The 22,016-nt window shown below is 49.5% G+C and overlaps 1 long non-coding RNA gene across 2 annotated transcripts in view; it reads right to left on the minus strand.

Moving 5' to 3' along the window:
• Nucleotides 1–353: 353 nt before the first annotated feature.
• The window catches only part of LOC134987313 (uncharacterized), a 31,992-nt gene continuing 10,329 nt past the window's right edge, over nt 354–22,016 (minus strand). Inside the window, exons 2-4 of one of the 2 annotated variants that reach the window (XR_010192984.1) lie at nt 13,081–13,196; nt 6,258–6,528; nt 354–1,854 (exon numbers count right to left, since the gene is read on the minus strand). This is a non-coding gene — a long non-coding RNA (uncharacterized LOC134987313). The remainder of the gene's footprint in view (nt 1,855–6,257; nt 6,529–13,080; nt 13,197–22,016) is intronic. The other variant, XR_010192983.1, reaches the window with a different exon arrangement.

Raw genomic sequence — 22,016 nt, forward strand, 5'->3', positions numbered from 1 at the left:
AAAAACAGACATTTTCAGGGGATAACCGTAAAACATTCCGAGGTTTGCCATCAACAGGATAGTGCCCTCTACAGATGGTGTTACCCTATAGTAGCTTATGGGCTACTAATTCGCAATTGTTTCTGGAGAGGGACTCCTGGCATTAGTTTGTTATCCCTAAGATGAAAGTCCAGCCAGTGAGGGATCTTCTGATTTCTGGAAATATAGTACTGAACTGCATTCCTGTAGCATAAGATATGTATGTGTATGTATGCTTGCACTCACAGATCCTCGTCACAACTATGGGGGTGCTTTCCCAATGAATCCTGGCCAGGTCACAATGTTATAGTGAATGGCAGAGAGGTCACTCAGCATTAAACAGGTTAAGTGTAACTTTATTCACACATCATCAACGTTTCGGTCCTTCTGGAGAACCTTCTTCAAGGTAGAGCTCAGCAAACATATATGGCCATATTCAATTATATAGCACTGGCATAATCTGTAATGCTTTACAATTGTGACCAAACAGCAGTAAAACATGGACTGGGTAGTAACAGACAGGATAAAGGGCCTAGGGGGTCATTCAGATTTGATCGCTCTCTGCTGTTTTTTGCAGCGCAGCGAACAGGTTACTACTGCGCATGCGTATGCTCTGCAATGCGCACGCGCGTCGTACGGGTACAAAGCGGATCTTTGCTGGGTGATGGCTGTAACAAAGAATCCATTCGTACAGCCAATCGCAAAGGGATTGACAGGAAGAGGGCATTTATGGGTGTCAACTGACTGTTTTCAGGGAGTGTTTGGGAAAACGTAGGCATGTCCAAGCGTTTGCAGGGCGGGTGTCTGACGTCAATTCTGGGACCAAAAAGACTGAAGTGATCGCAAGGGCTGAGTAAGTCCAGAGCTACTGACAACTGCAAAAAACTTTTTTGTCCTGCTCGGCTGTACAAGTGTTCGCACACACGCGCAAAGCGAAAATACACTCCCCCGTGGGCGGCGACTATGCGTTTGCACGGCTGCTAAGAGTAGCAAGCGAGCGATCAACTCGGAATGACCCGCCTAATTCAGAGCTGATAACAGCAGCAAAATCCTTCTCTAATGGGAAAAACCATGCGCACTGCAGAGGGGCAGATATTACATGTCCAGAGAGAGTTAGATTTGGGTGGGTTATATTGTTTCTGTGTAGGGAAAATAGTGGCTGCTTTATTTTTACACTGCAATTTAGATTTCAGTTTGAACACACCCCACCCAAATCTATCTCTCTCTGCACATGTTATATCTGCCCCCCCCTGCAGTGCACATGGTTTTGCCCATTAGAGAAAAAGTTTGCTGCAGCGATGAGGTCTGAATTAGGCCCAGAGTCTGGGGGACATCACGATACCCGTCATCACATTACAGGATTTGGGGCCACAATGAATCAATTCATCGCTAATTCTGTCATCGCGCCTCCCGCCCACTTTATCTGAGAAGTGGGCAGGATGCAGGAGGTTGTCCACTCTCCTGGGAGCGCTTGTCCAAAATGTCCCAGAAACTGTGTTAGAGTAACCTTTACATTACTGCAACTGACTAGTGACAATGCTCATGTGTAATCTGTGACTGGCAGCCGGGTGGAGTAGTCAGGTGGCAGGGCTTGAGTACCAGGGTCACTCTCGATGGAACATGCTTGCAGCCAATGCCAGAAAATAATTTGTATTCCTTTGGGTCATACTGTAGCATATCTGCCACTCTGTCTATTATATTTCTATCCTCCTGCTGCCCATCCCGTCGTAGCTCTTCCTTGCTGCACATTTCCACATGGTGACGCTCCAGTGGCAGAAAAGGGATGAAGAAATCGATCATGTTCTGGTTTAATGAGGGTGCTCCGCCTTAATCCACCTGCAGATAAAGAAGTAACAGAGTGAGAAGAATGGGGTTCAGATTATTACCACCGGTTGCTATCTAGTAACATTCAGCAATACTGCATATATGTAAAAGTTCCCATCCTACGCCTGCCACCATAAATATGACCTTGGAGTAGCAGGGGTCACAGCAGCTTAGCTGCAGGAGTCACAGCAGCGGGGGTTACGGCAGCTGGAGTGACAGCAGCAGGGGTCACAGCAGCTGGGGTCACAGCAGCGGGGGTCACGGCAGCAGGAGTCACAGCAGTGTGTGTCAGGTGTGCTCCATACACTGTGCAGCTCCAGCAAGTGTCCAGGCAAGAGTGTGTGCCACTGATTGGGTGTGCACCATACACTTTAGCACCAGCGGGTTCTAAAGTGTATAATATAAGGTGATACTGTAATTGGATTGATGACTTCAGGTGCCACAGAGGGAGATTGGATGGCGTTGGCTCAGGAGTGGCTCAGGCAGCCATTGGCAGTGGGAAGGGATCTGAAAAGATCCTTTTCCTGTATAAGCTGCTGTGTAAACTGCAGCTTGTGACCAGATTCAGGAGCAGTACGCCATCTCAATGGCTCTGACTTAATTTTAAGAAGTGTGTGTAAAATAAATGTTAATTTTTTCATCTGCTTTTGTATAAATGAAGTGATGATGAATAGACTCCTTAGAGTCAGGGGCAAGTTGAGCATACCTGACAACTGTAAAATGATCTATAGATTGGTAAATGCTCAATTAGCTTAGTGATATCATTCAGGTGCTCGAAAGGAAGGGGTATTTCTGAGCAAGAAAAAAAGCAATTGTTTCCCCAGCACACTGAATGGATAACAGTAACCAGATATAAATCCCACATGATAATAGAATTCAGAGATCTTCGTTACACATATTTGCGCAAATGTGTGGTTAAGCCCCAAAGCCGCATCAAGGCCTCTCTGTATATTTGGGGTCCCTAGCGCTATATCTAGGTGCAGGGTGTGGCACCCCAAAACACCAGAATGAGCCAGAAAGCACAGCGTGACATACCAGTGTAAAAAACTATAGTGTTAATAAATTAGTATTTAGGAAGCCGAAGCTATAGAGGGGGTGATACAAACATGAAATGTAATTAAAATAGAGAAATAGTGTTAGGAAATTAATAAGTGAAAAGTGTTAATAGAATGTAAAGGTATGCCACACTAAAGCCATCCAGCTCAGCCAGTCCAGAGGCACCACACCTCACACCTCCATTACCCCAATCTGGGTCTAATATTAACCAGCAAGGAGTCACATGATAATGGCTCCTTACTAAAATATGTCTAAGCTAAGAGCTACTTACCTTGGAGCAACCCCATAATAGTAACCAGATATAAATCCCACATGATAATAGAATTCAGAGATCTTCGTTACACATATTTGCGCAAATGTGTGGTTAAGCCCCATCTGCTTTTGTATAAATGAAGTGATGATGAATAGACTCCTTAGAGTCAGGGGCAAGTTGAGCATACCTGACAACTGTAAAATGGTCTCCTTAATGAGAGTTACAAAAGGGGAGATACAGCTGATTACTATGGGGGAGGGGCCAGGCACTTTCCACTATTAGGCCTCCAGGCTGCCACGCCCATTCACTGGGAAGGGGACGAGATGTAGACGGTGACCTACTCTTTTGATACTCCTCGGTTCTCCACAAAATTTGTGAGGGTTGCCTCATAAAATTGCCTACTTTTGCCTAATACATTTTCAATACGTTTGTCTGTGTGAGTGCGTCCCTGCGACTCTCTGCGTGGGCACAGCTGGTACGCCTGCGTGGTGTGACGTAGATGCAGAGGCAATAACACACTGTCACTGCATTGTAGATGTCTGTGTCACGCCCGCTGTTTGTATTACATGCTGCAGCGTCAATTCCAACAGGTTTACGTCATTCTGGGCTGGTAAATCTTGCTCAGTTGGTAGAGTTTGAGAATAGGAAAGGTAGAAGAGGATGGCTGGGTATTATTGCTCATACTAAAGGCGATTAATGTCTGTGTAACCAGAGCCGATCCTAGGCATAGGCAAACTAGGCAAATGCATAGGGCATTTGGAATACCTAGGGTCACAAGCAGCTTCTGCTGATTCAAATGATATGCAGCATGCCTATATTCTGTGTGTGACTGCGGTTCTATCTGCATACGAAATGCATTACTGATGTGCGGCATTATGTGTATAAGGTGTACTACAGTACTTTGTGGCGTAACGTAAAGAAAGGGCACTACTGCGTGGTCTAATGTGAATAAAGAGCAATATGGTGTGGTGTAATGTGAATAAGGGGCACTACTGTGAGGAGTAATGTGGTACAACCGTGTGATGTAACGAGAATAAGAGACACTATTGCATGATATAATGTGAATAAAGTTGCAGTACTGTGTGGCGTAATTTTAACTAGAGGTATTATTGTGTGGCCATACCCCTTCCCAGCAAGAACATTCACCGCTTTGGGCTGGCAATGAATGTGCACACTGTTTCTATTTAAAATATAGGGGTTAAGAGCACCAAAACGAGGACTGGTATGGGTGAGGGGTGATGGCGCTGGGAAAGAGGTACAGGGTCAGAGGCGGAACTAGCATCTGTGCAAGGGAGCACCAGCCAAAATCTTGCCTAGGGCATCATATTGGTTAGGGACGGCTCTGTATGTAACCTCCATCCACATAATGGGAGTTATGGGAAAGAGGCAGAGTACATATACAGTTTGTACTGTATAATATAAAGTACTGTTTATTATTAAAAGATGTATATTTAATGTATTATTGTGCAAATATACATAAGAAATGTACACGAGCAGAGAAAGTGCCAGAGACTTTTCTAGAAACTCCCTGTGCAGTTAGAAATCACTGCCATGAGCCCTGAGCAGGGGGGAGGAGCCTGCAATAGGCAGCAGTTGAGGATCGAGATGGGCAAGCTGAGACACTGGTGTGCATCGAGTCATGTGATTCAGCTCAGTGGAGTGGCTCAACACAGTGTCTCAGCTCACGGCTCACCTCAGGGATGGCCATCGACCATCAATGATTCATAATCATCCATGGTTTATGGACGATGTCGAATAGTTTTGCCATCGATGGGAGAGAACCAGATTGTTGAAGGGGCCCCCTGTTTAAATGCTTCTAGAGATACAGCTATCTGTAGCAGCTGTAAATTGTATGCCCTGTGATGGTGCCCTAGTTGATTTCCTGAGCTATAGTAGAGCCTTAGTTAATGTTATGCCCCATAGTAGTGCACGAGTATATTTTATGAATCATAGTAATGCCCTAGTTCCCATTGTAGTGCTGCCAGTACACATTATATAACACAGTACCCCCAACTCTTGTTATGACATACAGTGCCCCAGTTCATATTATGCCACATTACAGTGCCTCCACTTGATATTGTGCCACATTACAGTGCCCACAGTTCATATTATGCCACATTATAATGCCCTTCGCTCATTTTATACCACATCACAATGATGAAGACCAGGGGCATAACTAGATGTATTGTAGGCACAAAGGCAAAAGTTTGTAAGGGCCCTTATGTATCTACTTATGTAAAATGTATATAGCACATGTAACTGTGACAGGGAAGGAGAGGGTGGCCCCTCTCAGCTCCAGGCCCCGTAGCTTCAGTCCCTGCACCTATGGTAGCTACTCCCTTCTGCATAACACATATAACTGTGACAGGAAAGGTGGGATTCTTTCGGTTCTGTGCCCCATAGCAGCTACACTACCTGCACCAATGGTAGCTACGCCCTTGTTAGTGACCATCGATGGTCACTCACAGTTTCACCATCGATGGTGAACACACCGATGGCCATCCCTAGCTCATCTTCAATGCATCGCACTGCAGAAGGACTCGGAGCAGAGACAAGGGGGCGAATCCTAATCCCAGGAGTCACTCAGGACTCATCAGGAGAGGAGAGCCATCGCCTGGGGAGAGACAAGGGGGCAGATCCTGAGCATGGGAGTCACTTAGAACTTGGCAGAAAGACATGTGGGCTGCGCTGTGTTGTATGTGAGTGTGTGTGAACTGGGGAGAGAGGCTGCTGTAGTGAGTATCATGTCTTGACACTTCAGCTTTTCCTGACTCAAATCATTCGAACATCTACAAGATTCGAGTCAGTGTGTTGAGACATTCACTCAGTAGCCATCTCTAGTTGAGGAGATTGTAGAGGTACATGAGGAGAGCGGTACCTCAGGAGCTGAGGAGAGGATTTTACCTCATGTGAGAGACAAAGTTTGTGCTCTCTGGAGAGGAGACAGGTCCTGTATGTAAAGAGACAGGGACCTTGCAGCTTGAGGCAGCAGGAGAGGGAGAAGCAGAATAGGCAGCAGGGTGGAGGGGCGGGGCATCGGGCAACTCAGCAGCGGATCACCGTGTGTGTAGGGGGCATATGACCTAAGTACAAAATCTCTACATACCTCCAGGGAACTGGTGAAAAACAGGGTCTTTGGAATTGTCCTAAACAGGCTCACTGGTCTAACCAGTTAGGGTCGAAACGTCGTTGGTGCTGAGACCTGGGCCTATCCATTAGCCTCCTTTTGCTCTCCAGTCAGATGATGGGGCAACCAGTGTGCAGAAACCTTGCTCAGACCAAGCTTTCTGTGGAGTATCAAGCGGATGGATCCCCATGAGATGCGTATCCCAAGTGATCTGTGGTACATTCCAGAGATCCTTCATTTCTTATTGCCACTATAAGAGCCAGTAACAAATTTTAATTATTGGGACAATTCCCGATTATTAATAAATATACTCCCAAAAGAGTATGTATTTTTTTTGCAAAAGTTATTGCAGGGCTATATATAGGGGCCTATTTATCAAATAATAATTGTGGGATAGTCCCCAAAAACAGACATTTCTCTGACGTCCTAGTGGATGCTGGAAACTCCGAAAGGACCATGGGGAATAGCGGCTCCGCAGGAGACTGGGCACAACTAAAGAAAGCTTTAGGTCACCTGGTGTGCACTGGCTCCTCCCACTATGACCCTCCTCCAAGCCTCAGTTAGATTTTTGTGCCCGGCCGAGGCTGTTGCACACTAGGGGCTCTCCTGAGCCTCTAATAAGAAAGTATATATTTAGGTTTTTTATTTTCAGTGAGACCTGCTGGCAACAGGCTCACTGCACCGAGGGACTAAGGGGAGAAGAAGCAAACCTACCTGCTTGCAGCTAGCTTGGGCTTCTTAGGCTACTGGACACCATTAGCTCCAGAGGGATCGACCGCAGGCCCGTCCTTGGTGTTCGGTCCCGGAGCCACTCCGCCGTCCCCCTTACAGAGCCAGAAGCAAGAAGAGGTCCGGAAAATCGGCGGCAGAAGACATCTCTCTTCACCAAGGTAGCGCACAGCGCTGGGGGGGGGGCGCCCTGAGCAGCAATACTGACACCTTGGCTGGCAAACTGGCACCATATATAGCCCCAGAGGCTATATAGGTGCTTTTTAACCCCTGCCAGAATCCATAAAAATGCGGGAGAAAAGTCTGCGAAAAAGGGGTGGAGCTATCTCCTTCAGCACACTGGCGCCATTTTTCCCTCACAGCTCCGTTGGAGGGAAGCTCCCTGGCTCTCCCCTGCAGTCAATACACTACAGAAAGGGTTAAAAAGAGAGGGGGGGCACAATTTAGGCGCAGTATACAATATATGCAGCTATAAGGGAAAACACTTTTATAGGTGATATCCCTGTGTTATATAGCGCCCTGGTGTGTGCTGGCATACTCTCCCTCTGTCTCCCCAAAGGGCTTAGTGGGGTCCTGTCCTCTGTCAGAGCATTCCCTGTGTGTGTGCTGTGTGTCGGTACGGCTGTGTCGACATGTATGTGGAGGATAATGAGGTGGAGGCGGAGCGAATGCCTGTAAATGTGTTGCCACCCCCTGCGGGGTCGACACCGGTGTGGTTGGACTTATGGAAAGATTACTTGAAAGTGTCAACTCCTTACACAAAAGGTCGACGACACAGAACAGCTGGCTACTCAGCTTGGGCCTGTTCCAGCGTCTCAAATGTCATGGGGGGCTCTAAAAACGCCTGCTACCTCAGAGACACAGATGTCGACACGGATACAGACTCCAGTGTCGACGACGATGAGACTAGTGTACCCTCCAAATAGGTCCACCCGTTACATGATGGAGGCAATGAAAAATGTATTACACATTTATGATAATACCCCAGGTACCACATAAAAGGGTATTGTGTTTGGTGAGAGAAAACTATTAGTAGTTTTTCCTGCATCTGAGAAATTAAATGAGGTGTGTGAGGAAGCGTGGTCTTCTCCCGGTAAGAAATTGATAATTTCAAAACGGTTATTGGCAGCGTACCCTTTCCCGCCAGAGGATAGGTCACGTGGGGAAACACACCATAGGGTAGATACAGCGTTTACACGCTTATCAGAAAAGGTGGCACTACCGTCTCCGGGAACGGCCGCCCTGAAGGAACCTGCTGATAGAAAGCAGGAGGTTACCCTAAAGGATATAGTCACACACTCGGACATTATATTGCGACCAGCCATTGCTTCGGCATGGATGTGCAGTGCTCCCGCTGCGTGGTCAGATTCCCTGTCGGAAAATAACTATGGATAGGGACAATATTTTGCTGACAATAGAGCATATAAAAGACGTGGTCTTATACATGCGTGATGCACAGAGGGATATTTGCCGGCTGGCATCAAAAATAAGCGCTAGGTCCATTGCCGCCAGACGGGGGTTATGGACTCGGCAATGGTCAGGCAATGCCGACTCGAATCGGCACATGGAAGTTTGCCCTATAAGGGGGTTAAACTGTTTGGGGAGGGTCTTTCAGACCTCGTTTCCACAGCTATTGCTGGGAAATCGACTTTTTGCCACAGGTTACCCCACAACAAAAGAAAGCACCATATCATCAAGTACAGTCCTTTCGGCCCCAGAAAAGCAAGAGGGCTAGAGGCTCATCCTTTCTGCCGAGAGGCAAAGGTAGAGGAAAAAGCTGCAGCACACAGCTAGTTCCCAAGAGCAGAAGTCCTCCCTGCGTCCGGTAAGCCCACAGCATGGGGCTGGGGCTGCTCAGGCGGACCCGGGTATGGTGGGGGCCCGTCTCAGAAATTTCAGCGCCCAGTGGGCTCTCTCACATGGATCCCTGGGTCCTTCAAGTAGTATCTCAGGGGTACAGGCTGGAGTTCGAGACGTTCTTCCCCCCGCCGTTTCCTAAAATCTGCCTTACCGGCACCTCCCTCGGCCAGGGAGGCGGTGTTGGTGGCTATTCAACACTATAATCACAATAAGTGATTGTCAAGGTGCCTCTCCTTCAGCAAGGAAGGGGTTACTATTCCACAATGGTTGTGGTACCGAAACAGAACGGTTCGGTGAGACCCATCTTAAAATTAAAATACTTGAATTTTTTATATCAGAAGATTCAAGTTCAAGATGGAATCGCTCAGGGCGGTTATTACGAGCCTGGACGAGGGGGATTACAGGGTCTCCTGGACATCAAGGATGCGTACCTGCATGTCCCCATTTACCCTCCTCACCAGGAGTATCTCAGATGTGTGGTACAGGACTGTCACTATCAGTTCCAGACGCTGCCGTTTGGGTTGTCCACGGCACCGAGGGTCTTTACCAAGGTAATGGCCGAAATGATGATACCCCTTTGCAAGAAAGGAGTTTCCATTACCCCATACTTGGATGATCTCCTGATAAAGGCGAGGTCCAAGGAACAGTTAATAGTGGGGGTAGCACTTTCTCGGGAACTGCTACAACAGCACGGCTGGATTCTCAATATTCCAAAGTCACAGCTGGTCCCGACGACACGTCTTCTGTTCCTGGGAATGATTCTGGACACAGACCAGAAAAGAGTTTCTTCCGGTGGAAAAAGCCGAGGAGTTGTCATCTCTAGTCAGAGACATCCTAAAACCGGGACAAGTGTCGGTACATCAATGCACACGAGTCCTGGGAAAAATGGTAGCTTCGTACGAGGCCATTCCGTTCGGAAGGTTCCACGCAAGGACTTTCCAGTGGGACCGGTTGGACAAATGGTCCGGGTCCTATCTTCAGATGAAACAGCGGATAACCCTGTCGGCAAGAACCAGGGTGTCGCTGCTGTGGTGGCTGCAGAGGGCTCATCTACTAGAGGGCCGCAGATTCGGAATACAGGACTGGGTCCTGGTAACCACGGATGCCAGCCTTCGGGGCTGGGGGGCAGTCACACAGGGAAGAAATTTCCAAGGACTGTGGTCAAATCAGGAGATTTCGCTTCACATAAATATTCTGGAGCTAAGGGCTATTTACAATGCCCTAAGTCAGGCAAGACCCCTGCTTCGGAACCGGCCGGTGCTGATCCAGTCGGACAACATCACGGCGGTCGCCCATGTAAACAGACAGGGCGGCACAAGAAGCAGGAGGGCAATGGCAGAAGCCACAAGGATTCTCCGATGGGCAGAGAATCGTGTGTTAGCACTGACAGCAGTGTTCATTCCGGGAGTGGACAACTGGGAAGCAGACTTCCTCAGCAGGCACGACCTCCACCCGGGAGAATGGGGACTTCATCCAGAAGTTTTCCAAATGCTGGTCAACCGGTGGGAAAAACCACAGGTAGACATGATGGCGTCCCGCCTCAACAAGAAGTTGAAAAAGATATTGCGCCCGGTCAAGAGACCCTCAGGCGATAGCGGTGGACGCTCTAGTGACATCATGGGTATACCAGTCGGTTTATGTGTTTCCTCCTCTACCTCTCATACCCAAGGTACTGAGAATAATAAGAAGGCGAGGAGTGAAAACCATACTCGTGGTTCCGGATTGGCCAAGAAGAGCTTGGTACCCGGAACTTCAAGAGATGCTTACAGAGGACCCTTGGCCTCTGCCGCTCAGACAAGACCTGCTGCAGCAGGGACCCTGTCTGTTCCAAGACTTACCGCGGCTGCATTTGACGGCATGGCGGTTGAACACCGGATCCTGAAGGAAAAGGGTATTCCGGAGGAAGTCATCCCTACCCTGATCAAAGCCAGGAAGGATGTCACCGCAAGACATTATCACCGCATTTGGCGAAAATATGTTGCTTGGTGTGAGGCCAGGAAGGCCCCGACGGAGGAATTTCAACTGGGTCGATTCCTGCACTTCCTGCAAGCAGGGGTGACGTTGGGCCTCAAATTGGGGTCCATAAAGGTACAGATTTCGGCGCTGTCGATTTTCTTCCAGAAAGAACTGGCTTCACTGCCTGAAGGTCAGACTTTTGTCAAAGGAGTACTGCATATTCAGCCTCCTTTTGTGCCCCCAGTGGCACCTTGCGATCCCAATGTGGTTTTGGCATTCTTGAAATCACATTGGTTCGAACCACTTAAGACTGTGGATTTAAAATATCTCACGTGGAAAGTGGTCATGCTGTTGGCCCTGGCGTCGGCCAGGCGGGTTTCAGAATTGGCGGCTTTGTCTTGTAAAAGCCCTTATCTGATTTTCCATATGGATAGAGCAGAATTGAGGACTCGTCCTCAGTTTCTCCCAAAGGTGGTCTCAGCTTTTCACTTGAACCAACCTATTGTGGTGCCTGCGGCTACTAGGGACTTGGAGGATTCCAAGTTGCTGGACGTAGTCAGGGCCCTGAAAATTTATGTTTCCAGGACGGCTGGAGTCAGAAAGACTGACTCGCTGTTTATCCTGTATGCACCCACCAAGCTGGGTGCTCCTGCTTCTAAGCAGACTATAGCGCGCTGGATTTATAGCACTATTCAGCTGGCGCATTCTGCGGTGGGACTACCGCAGCCTAAATCTGTAAAAGCCCATTCCACAAGGAAGGTGGGCTCATCTTGGGCGGCTGCCCGAGGGGTCTCGGCTTTACAACTTTGCCGAGCTGCTACTTGGTCAGGGGCAAACACGTTTGCAAAATTCTACAAATTTGATACCCTGGCTGAGGAGGACCTGGAGTTCTCTCATTCGGTGCTGCAGAGTCATCCGCACTCTCCCGCCCGTTTGGGAGCTTTGGTATAATCCCCATGGTCCTTACGGATTCCCCAGCATCCACTAGGATGTCAGAGAAAATAAGAATTTACTTACCGATAATTCTATTTCTCGTAGTCCGTAGTGGATGCTGGGCACCCATCCCAAGTGCGGATTGTCTGCAATACTTGTACATAGTTATTGTTACAAAAATCGGGTTATTGTTGTGAGCCATCTATTCAGAGGCTCCTCTGTTGTCATGCTGTTAACTGGGTTTCATATCACAAGTTGTACGGTGTGATTGGTGTGGCTGGTATGAGTCTTACCCGGGATTCAAAATCCTTCCTTATTGTGTCAGCTCTTCCGGGCACAGTATCCTAACTGAGGTCTGGAGGAGGGTCATAGGGGGAGGAGCCAGTGCACACCAGGTAGTCCTAAAGCTTTCTATTTGTGCCCAGTCTCCTGCGGAGCCGCTATTCCCCATGGTCCTTACGGAGTGCCCAGCATCCACTACGGACTACGAGAAATAGAATTATCGGTAAGTAAATTCTTATTTTCTGCAGGTATACAAGAGCCTCATTTGCATGAACCCACCCTTACCTGCATTTGCATGAACCCACCCTTACCCGCATTTGCATGAACCCACCCTTACCCGCATTTACATGAACCCACCCTTAGCTGCATTTGCATGAACCAACCTTAGCCGCGTTTGCAGGAACCCACCCTTAGCTGCATTTGCATGAACCCACCCTTACCCGCATTTGCATGAACCCACCCTTAGCCACATTTACATGAACCCACCCTTACCCACATTTACATGAACCCACACCTACTGTGCTCACCCTGTATTTACACGCATTTCCTCTCCACTGTTCCATCTTTTCAGTTATAAGGAGGTGTAAATGCGGGATACACACAAGTCTGCATTGTCTTACCTTCCGCGTTCTTGTAAACTGAAATCTGCACCACTGCACTTGGGGGCGTGGCCTCATGATGGGGTGTGGCTTTGTGGGAAATGCTGTGCCCGTGAGCCACACCTGGTTTTGTCACTGTGGGAGCTGCTGGCACCGCCCCCAGTCCCTCTCTCCACAGAGTAGACACCACGCACATGCGCATGGAATTTATTCACCAGAGGCGTAACTAGGGTTTTGGGAGCCCAGGGATAAAATTTAGAATGCCACCCCCAAAAAAGAAATGAAAAGCCTTATAAAGAAATTGTGTGCGCGTGCTGGAAAAAAATGGGCATGGTCACATAACAGAAGGGGCGTGGCCACTGAAAATGGGGCGTGGCAACATGGCACGCAACCCTTTTCATGTGCCACTGGGAACATTCTTTTCAATTCAACATGCAGCGTACCTGTATGATGGTTTCTCATGATATGGAACCTCTGAAGAACTGTATCCTCTGAGGCAGACGGCGTCTTCAGTCGGTAATCAGTATTCTTGTAGGAGATCCCATCATCCAGAAGATGCCTGTATGTGAAGGAATATTAACAAGGTCAGCATCATGCAACAGTGGTTCAACAAGACCACATCCTGCCCCCTGTGTCACATCCTGCCCCCTGTGTCACACCCTGCCCCCAGCGTCTCTCAGCCACACCATCATCTCTCTTGTGTCATTTCTCAGCCACACCATCACCTCCCGTACATCATCATTCAGCACACCATCACCTCCCCCTGCATCATTATTCAGCACACCATCACCTCCCCCTGCATCATCATTCAGCACACCATCACCTCCCCCTGCGTCATCATTCAGCACACCATCAATTCCCCCTGTGTAATCATTCAGCACACCATCACCTCCCCCTGCATCATCATTCAGCACAATATCACCTCCCCCTGCATCATCATTCAGCACACCGTCACCTCCCCCTGCATCATCATTCAGCACACCATCACCTCCCCCTGCATCATCATTCAGCACACCATCACCTCCCCCTGCATCATCATTCAGCACACCATCACCTCCCCCTGCGTCATCATTCAGCACACCATCACCTCCCCCTGCGTCATCATTCAGCACACCATTACCTCCCCCTGCATCATCATTCAGCACACCATCACCTCCCCCTGCGTCATCATTCAGCACACCATCACCTCCCCCTGCGTCGTCATTCAGCACACCATCACCTTCCCCTGCGTCGTCATTCAGCACACCATCACCTCCCCCTGCATCATCATTCAGCACACCATCATCTCCCCCTGCATCATCATTCAGCACAATATCACCTCCCCCTGCATCATCATTCAGCACACCGTCACCTCCCCCTGCATCATCATTCAGCACACCGTCACCTCCCCCTGCATCATCATTCAGCACACCGTCACCTCCCCCTGCATCATCATTCAGCACACCATCACCTCCCCCTGCATCATCATTCAGCACACCATCACCTCCCCCTGCGTCATCATTCAGCACACCATCAATTCCCCCTGCGTAATCATTCAGCACACCATCACCTCCCCCTGCGTCGTCATTCAGCACACCATCACCTCCCCCTGCATCATCATTCAGCACACCATCACCTCCCCATGCATCATCATTCAGCACACCATCACCTCCCCCTGCGTCGTCATTCAGCACACCATCAATTCCCCCTGTGTAATCATTCAGCACACCATCACCTCCCCCTGCATCATCATTCAGCACAATATCACCTCCCCCTGCATCATCATTCAGCACACCGTCACCTCCCCCTGCATCATCATTCAGCACACCATCTCCTCCCCATGCATCATCATTCAGCACACCATCACCTCCCCCTGCGTCGTCATTCAGCACACCATCAATTCCCCCTGTGTAATCATTCAGCACACCATCACCTCCCCCTGCATCATCATTCAGCACAATATCACCTCCCCCTGCATCATCATTCAGCACACCGTCACCTCCCCCTGCATCATCATTCAGCACACCATCACCTCCCCCTGCGTCATCATTCAGCACACCATCACCTCCCCCTGCGTAATCATTCAGCACACCATCACCTCCCCCTGCATCATCATTCAGCACACCATCACCTCCCCCTGCATCATCATTCAGCACACCATCACCTCCCCCTGCGTCATCATTCAGCACACCATCACCTCCCCCTGCGTCATCATTCAGCACACCATTACCTCCCCCTGCATCATCATTCAGCACACCATCACCTCCCCCTGCGTCATCATTCAGCACACCATCACCTCCCCCTGCGTCATCATTCAGCACACCATCACCTCCCCCTGCGTCATCATTCAGCACACCATCACCTCCCCCTGCATCATCATTCAGCACACCATCACCTCCCCCTGCATCATCATTCAGCACACCATCACCTCCCCCTGCGTCATCATTCAGCACACCATCACCTCCCCCTGCATCGTCATTCAGCACACCATCACCTCCCCCTGCATCATCATTCAGCACACCATCACCTCCCCCTGCATCATCATTCAGCACACCATCACCTCCCCCTGCGTCATCATTCAGCACACCATCACCTCCCCCTGCGTCATCATTCAGCACACCATCACCTCCCCCTGCATCATCATCATTCAGCACACCATCACCTCCCCCTGCGTCATCATTCAGCACACCATCACCTCCCCCTGCGTCGTCATTCAGCACACCATCACCTCCCTCTGCGTCGTCATTCAGCACACCATCACCTCCCCCTGCGTCATCATTCAGCACACCATCAATTCCCCCTGCGTCATCATTCAGCACACCATCACCTCCCCCTGCATCATCATTCAGCACAATATCACCTCCCCCTGCATCATCATTCAGCACACCGTCACCTCCCCCTGCATCATCATTCAGCACACCATCACCTCCCCCTGCATCATCATTCAGCACACCGTCACCTCCCCCTGCGTCATCATTCAGCACACCACCACCTCCCCCTGCGTCATCATTCAGCACACCATCACCTCCCCCTGCGTAATCATTCAGCACACCATCACCTCCCCCTGCGTCATCATTCAGCACACCATCACCTCCCCCTGCGTCATCATTCAGCACACCATCACCTCCCCCTGCGTCATCATTCAGCACACCATCACCTCCCCCTGCGTCGTCATTCAGCACACCATCACCTCCCCCTGCATCATCATTCAGCACACCATCACCTCCCCCTGCGTCGTCATTCAGCACACCATCACCTCCCATTGCGTCGTCATTCAGCACACCATCACCTCCCCCTGCATCATCATTCAGCACACCATCACCTCCCCCTGCGTCGTCATTCAGCACACCATCACCTCCCCCTGCGTCGTCATTCAGCACACGCCATCGCACTCTGCGTCTCTGTGTGTGTCCCATGCGCTGGGAGCCCATGCTGCTGCTGTTAGGGAGATCGCACCTGAGCGCCCTATGCTGGCATTCTGACAGAGAGGGTGGGATGTATTAAAATACATTGCTGCTCCTCGCCCCCTACCACAGCGTTGCTAATCACATATGTACTAACATATGCAACTAACACCACAATGTGGTAGACAGGCTCCCCTGTGATGTTGAATGGAGATACTCACACTGGTGGTGGTGGAGGAGGCATGGAGACACACAGTGGAGGTGGGGGGGCGGCATGGAGACACACTGGTGGGGGGATGTCGGGCATAGAGACACACACTGGAGGGGGTGGTGGGCATGGTGCCACTGGTGGGAGACAGGGATATGGAGACACACACTGCTGATGGGGGTAGGGAGGCATGGAGACACACACTGCTAATAGGGGAGTGGGATATGGAGACACACACTGGAGGGGGTGGGGGCATGGAGACACACTGCTGATGAGGGGTAGGGGGACATGGAGACACACACTGCTGGTGGGGGGAGAGAGGCATGGAGACACACACTGCTAATCGGGGACGAGGATATGGAGACACACACGGAGTGGGTGGGGGGCATGGAGACACACTGCTGATGAGGGGAGGGGCATGGAGACACACAGCTGATGAGGGGTAGGGGGCATGGAGACACACTGCTGATGAGGGGTAGGGGGCATGGAGACACACCCTGGTGGGGAGAGAGGGCTATGGAGACACACTGGTGGGGGGAGAGGGATATGGAGACACACTGGTGGGGGGACAGGGATATGGAGACACACACTGTTGGGAGTTAGGGGGCATGGAGACACACACTGGTGGGGGGAGAGGGACATGGACACGTATACAGTCAGGGTCGCGGTCACACACACACACACACACACACACACACACACACACACACACACACACACACCAGGGCCGGTTCTACACCTTGTGACGCCCAGTGCGAAAGTTTCCACTGCCCACCCCCCCGCAGCAGAACAGTTAGTGCGTGCAAAAATAATAATAGGGGCGTGGCTTCATATGGGAGGGGCGTGGCCACAGTCATGCTCAGAGTAGCTGTGCCCCCAGATTTGCCCCCAGTAGTTGTGCCCCCTAGTAGTTGTGCCCCCTGTAGATGTGCCCCAGTAGTTGTGCCCCCTGTAGATGTGCCCCAGTAGTTGTGCCCCCAGTTGCTTTGCCCCCATTAGTTGTGCCCTCACCTTGATGACTTGTAGCCTCAAGCTGCTGCTCCCTCCTCTTCCACGCTGCCAGCCAGGGCCCAAGAGAAGAGAGTTGGTTCTATATCGGAGTGGCTGAAGGGACCTTGTGACGTACCTAGGGGAGGAGCTACGTCACCAGGGGGAGGAGCTACAGACGAAAAGGGTACCCGAAAAGCACCCTCGCGGGCTCGCTTCGCTCGCCACGCTTTGGGCCTGATTACTAAAGGTAATAGTTGGTGGCGTGGACAGTAGAGGAACTATCCCGCTGGCCTAGCTCCTCCCCCTTGCATAGTAACTCCTCCCCCTTACGGAAAAGGTCCCTTAGCCCACTTGATTCTAGCATCTACCAAGAGAAGAGCTGTAGAAGATGCTGCTGTTGCCCCGCCCCCTACTCGGGTCATATGAGCATGTGCTGGGTTCCACCAATCAGGACTCAGCACATGCTCCTCTGACCCCCACTGTCAGCAGGTTACTCTCTGCTTCTGCTGCTTAGCTCACCGCACGTCCTTGCAGAGCAGGCACCCGGCATCAGCAGCACATTGATCATACCTCCCAACATGACCCTCTCCAGGAGGGACACAATGCTCTGCTTCTGGATTTTTCTCTTCATGTATGATTGCCAGCACCTGTTTTGAACAGGTTAGTGGATAAGAAAGGTGTTTCACTACAGGGGATGGCAATCATAAAGTAAGAGGGAAGTCCAGAAGCAGAGCATTCTGTCCCTCCTGGAGAGGGTCATGTTGGGAGGTATGCATTGATGGAGGCGGACGAGCAGGTACAATGCCCTGGCCAGTGGCACCCCCTTCTGCTGGGCCTGCCACAGTGCCCAGGGCACATACCCTGCTCGACCCCCCTTAGTTACGCCTCTGCTTTCGATAGGTAGTTTTTGTCAGAGAAAGACGTGCAGAAATGTTCTCATACTTACAGACATTTTTGATGATATTTCTCATTATTACAGCAGGTCAGGGAGCACCTATTGTGCAACTGAAGGTAAGTGCCATCTTCCTACACATTGCTAATCTTCTCTATTCTCTCCGTGGCCTTACATCAGCCACACATGTAGGTGTCTCCGCAGACCATGCCGGTGTCCAGGGGACAGCAGACCCTTATGTTCCTACAGACACAGGTAACTAACAGTGATGAAAGTCAGACATATATGTGCTATGTGTTAGTAATAGGGATCAGTGACATCTTCCGCTGGCAGCAGCTGGGTGACATTGGGGCATCATTTGTCTAGTATTGCGCTTATGCCCATAAGGAATTGATCTATGTGTAACACAGCTGTAAATGACATGACGCTTATTCACAGAACCTGTTTCTTTCTTGCAGGATTGCTGATTGCAGCTACATGTTTCTACTTCTTCTCATTGGTGGTAATGCTGGCCTTCTGCATTTACATCTGGTAAGTCAGTGATATCATTTACAGATAAAGGGGGTCATTCTGACCCAATCGCTTGCTGCGTTTTAACGCAACAGAGCAAACGGGTCCTTACTGCACATGCGCCAGCGCCGTAGTGCACCGGCGCACGCCAGACGGCCGAAGGCCATAGCAGGGATGTGATCGCCTCTGCCTGATTGACAGGCAGAGTCGATCGCTGGGCGGGAAGGGGTGGAACGGTGGTGGGGTTTGGTCTGGACACCGCAGGCAAGAAATGGCATCAGAGCCCCCTACTACATGTAAAACAGGAGCAGTGCACACCTTAGGCGCGCGCAAAAAAATAGGGGTGTGGCTTCGTGGGGAAGGGGTGTGGCCACAAAATAATACCAATTCATATAACAGTGCACAGTAGCCTCCATTATTCAAATTACACCGCACGGTAGCACCCCTACACCAGGTAGAGCCCCTTTTACACCTTATGGCAGATAGATTCCCCTTTTTACACATTGCGGCAGACAGCGTCAACCTTTTCCACATTACGGCAGACAGCGTCCCCTTTTTTCCACATTATGGCAGACAGCGTCCCCTTTTTTCCACATTACAGCAGACAGCGTCCCCTTTTTTCCACATTACAGCAGACAGCGGGGTAAATTTACTAACATTCGTATTTTCCCATTTCAGGTCAAAGTTCAATCACGAATGACATCGAAAGTGTAAAACTGCAACTTTTTGAATTGATTACGATGGATTTACTAAGCTGTCGTATTCGGGTATTTCTTTTGTTCCGATGTCGATGTCATTCGTGTTTTTTTTTAAATTTTTACGGCAGTGATTAGCAAAACACTGCCGACTTTTTTACAATGAATCTCGGCCGGATCTGTGTGATCCGTGCTGGGGTTCATTTTTTTTTTTTTTTTAAATTAAACAATGTAAAATCTTTAAAAAAAAATGCGTGGGGTCCCCCCTCCTAAGCATAACCAGCCTCGGGCTCTTTGAGCCGATCCTGGTTGCAGAAATATGGGGAAAAAAATGACAGGGGTTCCCCCATATTTAAGCAACCAGCATCGGGCTCTGCGCCTGGTCCTGGTTCCAAAAATACGGGGGACAAAAAGAGTAGGGGTCCCCCGTATTTTTAAAACCAGCACCGGGCTCCACTAGCTGGACAGATAATGCCACAGCCGGGGGTCACTTTTATATAGTGCCCTGAGGCCGTGGCATCAAATATCCAACTAGTCACCCCTGGCCGGGGTACCCTGGGGGAGTGGGGACCCCTTCAATCAAGGGGTCCCCCCCCCCAGCCACCCAAGGGCCAGGGGTGAAGCCCGAGGCTGTCCCCCCCCCCCATCCAATGGGCTGCGGATGGGGGGGCTGATAGCCTTTTGTGTAAAAGAAAAGATATTGTTTTTAGTAGCAGTACTACAAGTCCCAGCAAGCCTCCCCCGCATGCTGGTACTTGGAGAACCACAAGTACCAGCATGCGGCGGAAAAACGGGCCCGCTGGTACCTGTAGTACTACTACTAAAAAAATACCCAAAAAAACACAAGACACACACACCGTGAAAGTATAATTTTATTACATACATACACACATACATACATACATACTTACCTTATGTTCCCACGCAGGTCGGTCCTCTTCTCCAGTAGAATCCAAGGGGTACCTGTTGAAGAAATTATACTCACGAGATCCAGGGGCCCAGGGTCCTCGGAGAAATCCTTTGTAATCCACGTACTTGTTGAAAACAAAAAACTGGACACCCGAGCCATGCACTAAAAGGGGACCCATGTTTGCACATGGATCCCCTTTTCCCGACTGCCAGAAACCCACTCTGACTTCTGTCTAAGTGGGTTTCTTCAGCCAATCAGGGAGCGCCACGTTGTAGCACTCTCCTGATCGGATGTGTGCTCCTGTACTGAATGACAGGCGGCACACGGCAGTGTTACAATGTAGCGCCTATGCGCTACATTGTAACCAATGCTGGGAACTTTCTGCCCTGCGGTTGACCTAAAGTGACGTCACCGCTGAGCAGAAAGTTCCCACCATTGGTTGTTGTAATTTTTCACGGCAGTGTTTTTTTTTTTTTTGCTTTGCACTTCTTAGTAAATGACCGAGATTCATACTTAAACAGCCGCGTTTTGACCGATGGTGTATTCATTTGTGATTTTTTTCCTAGGACTTCAAAATATTACGAATGCCCTCATCACTGCCGTGATTATTGCTTAGTAAATTACCGAGATGACACTTTGATGAAAAAACGGCATCTCGGTCAAAATCGGGAGCTTAGTAAATTTACCCCAGCGTCTCCGTTTTTCCACATTACGACAGACAGCGTCCCCTTTTTCACACACTACGGCAGACAGCGTCCCCTTTTTTACACATTACGCCAGACTGCATCCCCCTTTTTTACACATTACATCAGACAGCGTCTCCTTTTTAACACATTTCGGCAGACAGCGTCCCGCTTTTTTACACATTACGGCAGACAGTCCCCACTTTTTACATATTAAGGCAGGATAGATAGATAGATAGATAGATAGATAGATAGATAGATAGATAGTGTCGAAGTCAGAAAAATGTCTCTATGCACGTTGCCATATTTGCACCGCACACTGGTCCGTGCTGCGCGTGCGTGCGCTCTCCCGTGGAGGCGCATACCCGCAATAGCGTGTACTCGCAGGCGCGGTATGCGTATTTACGGTAGAGTTTACGTAGTCGTAGCGTGCGACCCATTCGTTACAACTGTTCACAATTAATGTAGTTTATAGATCATGGTCCCTTTGATAGATTCTGAAAGTTTGGTTAAAATAGAATGTCCCTGAGCTGAGGAATCCCTCTTTGCATCGTACGAAGGGTCTAACAGGAATCATACAGCAGTGTTTGGTACCCATCGGAAGAGTATTTAATTAGCAATATTCCGGTGTTGGTTTGGAGCGTATTAATTGCTCGTGCGAATAGTTATGGACATAAGAAGTTATGTCCATTTATTTATTATTATTTGTTCTTACTTAGTCATGCATCTGAACAGTTGGAGACAGGCATCAGTAGGTCTCAAATGTCTCTTTGACCTCAGAGATCCCCCAAACAATAGTTTGCATGTTAAGAGGGCCTCATATCTACACATGCATAAGGTAAACACAGGAATAGTAATTGAAGATCAATTGTACTCCAAATCAGTATCTTTCCCGCAGACGGAGTACAATAGCCTTTAATTACACTGAGCTTTTGAGACTCAATAAGGAGGGCCAACACCTGTGTTTACAAATGGGGCTGGATTTGTATACAGGAGAATGAGGGCTGAGATGTCATTGTCTCAACTGAAAGTGGACATCATGAATATAGAACAAAACCCAGACAGGATTCTGTTTTGTATTCGCCAAACAATCGCTCTCCAGAAGACA

This window comes from Pseudophryne corroboree (assembly GCF_028390025.1).
Source record: "Pseudophryne corroboree isolate aPseCor3 chromosome 8 unlocalized genomic scaffold, aPseCor3.hap2 SUPER_8_unloc_3, whole genome shotgun sequence".
Lineage (NCBI taxonomy): Eukaryota > Metazoa > Chordata > Amphibia > Anura > Myobatrachidae > Pseudophryne > Pseudophryne corroboree.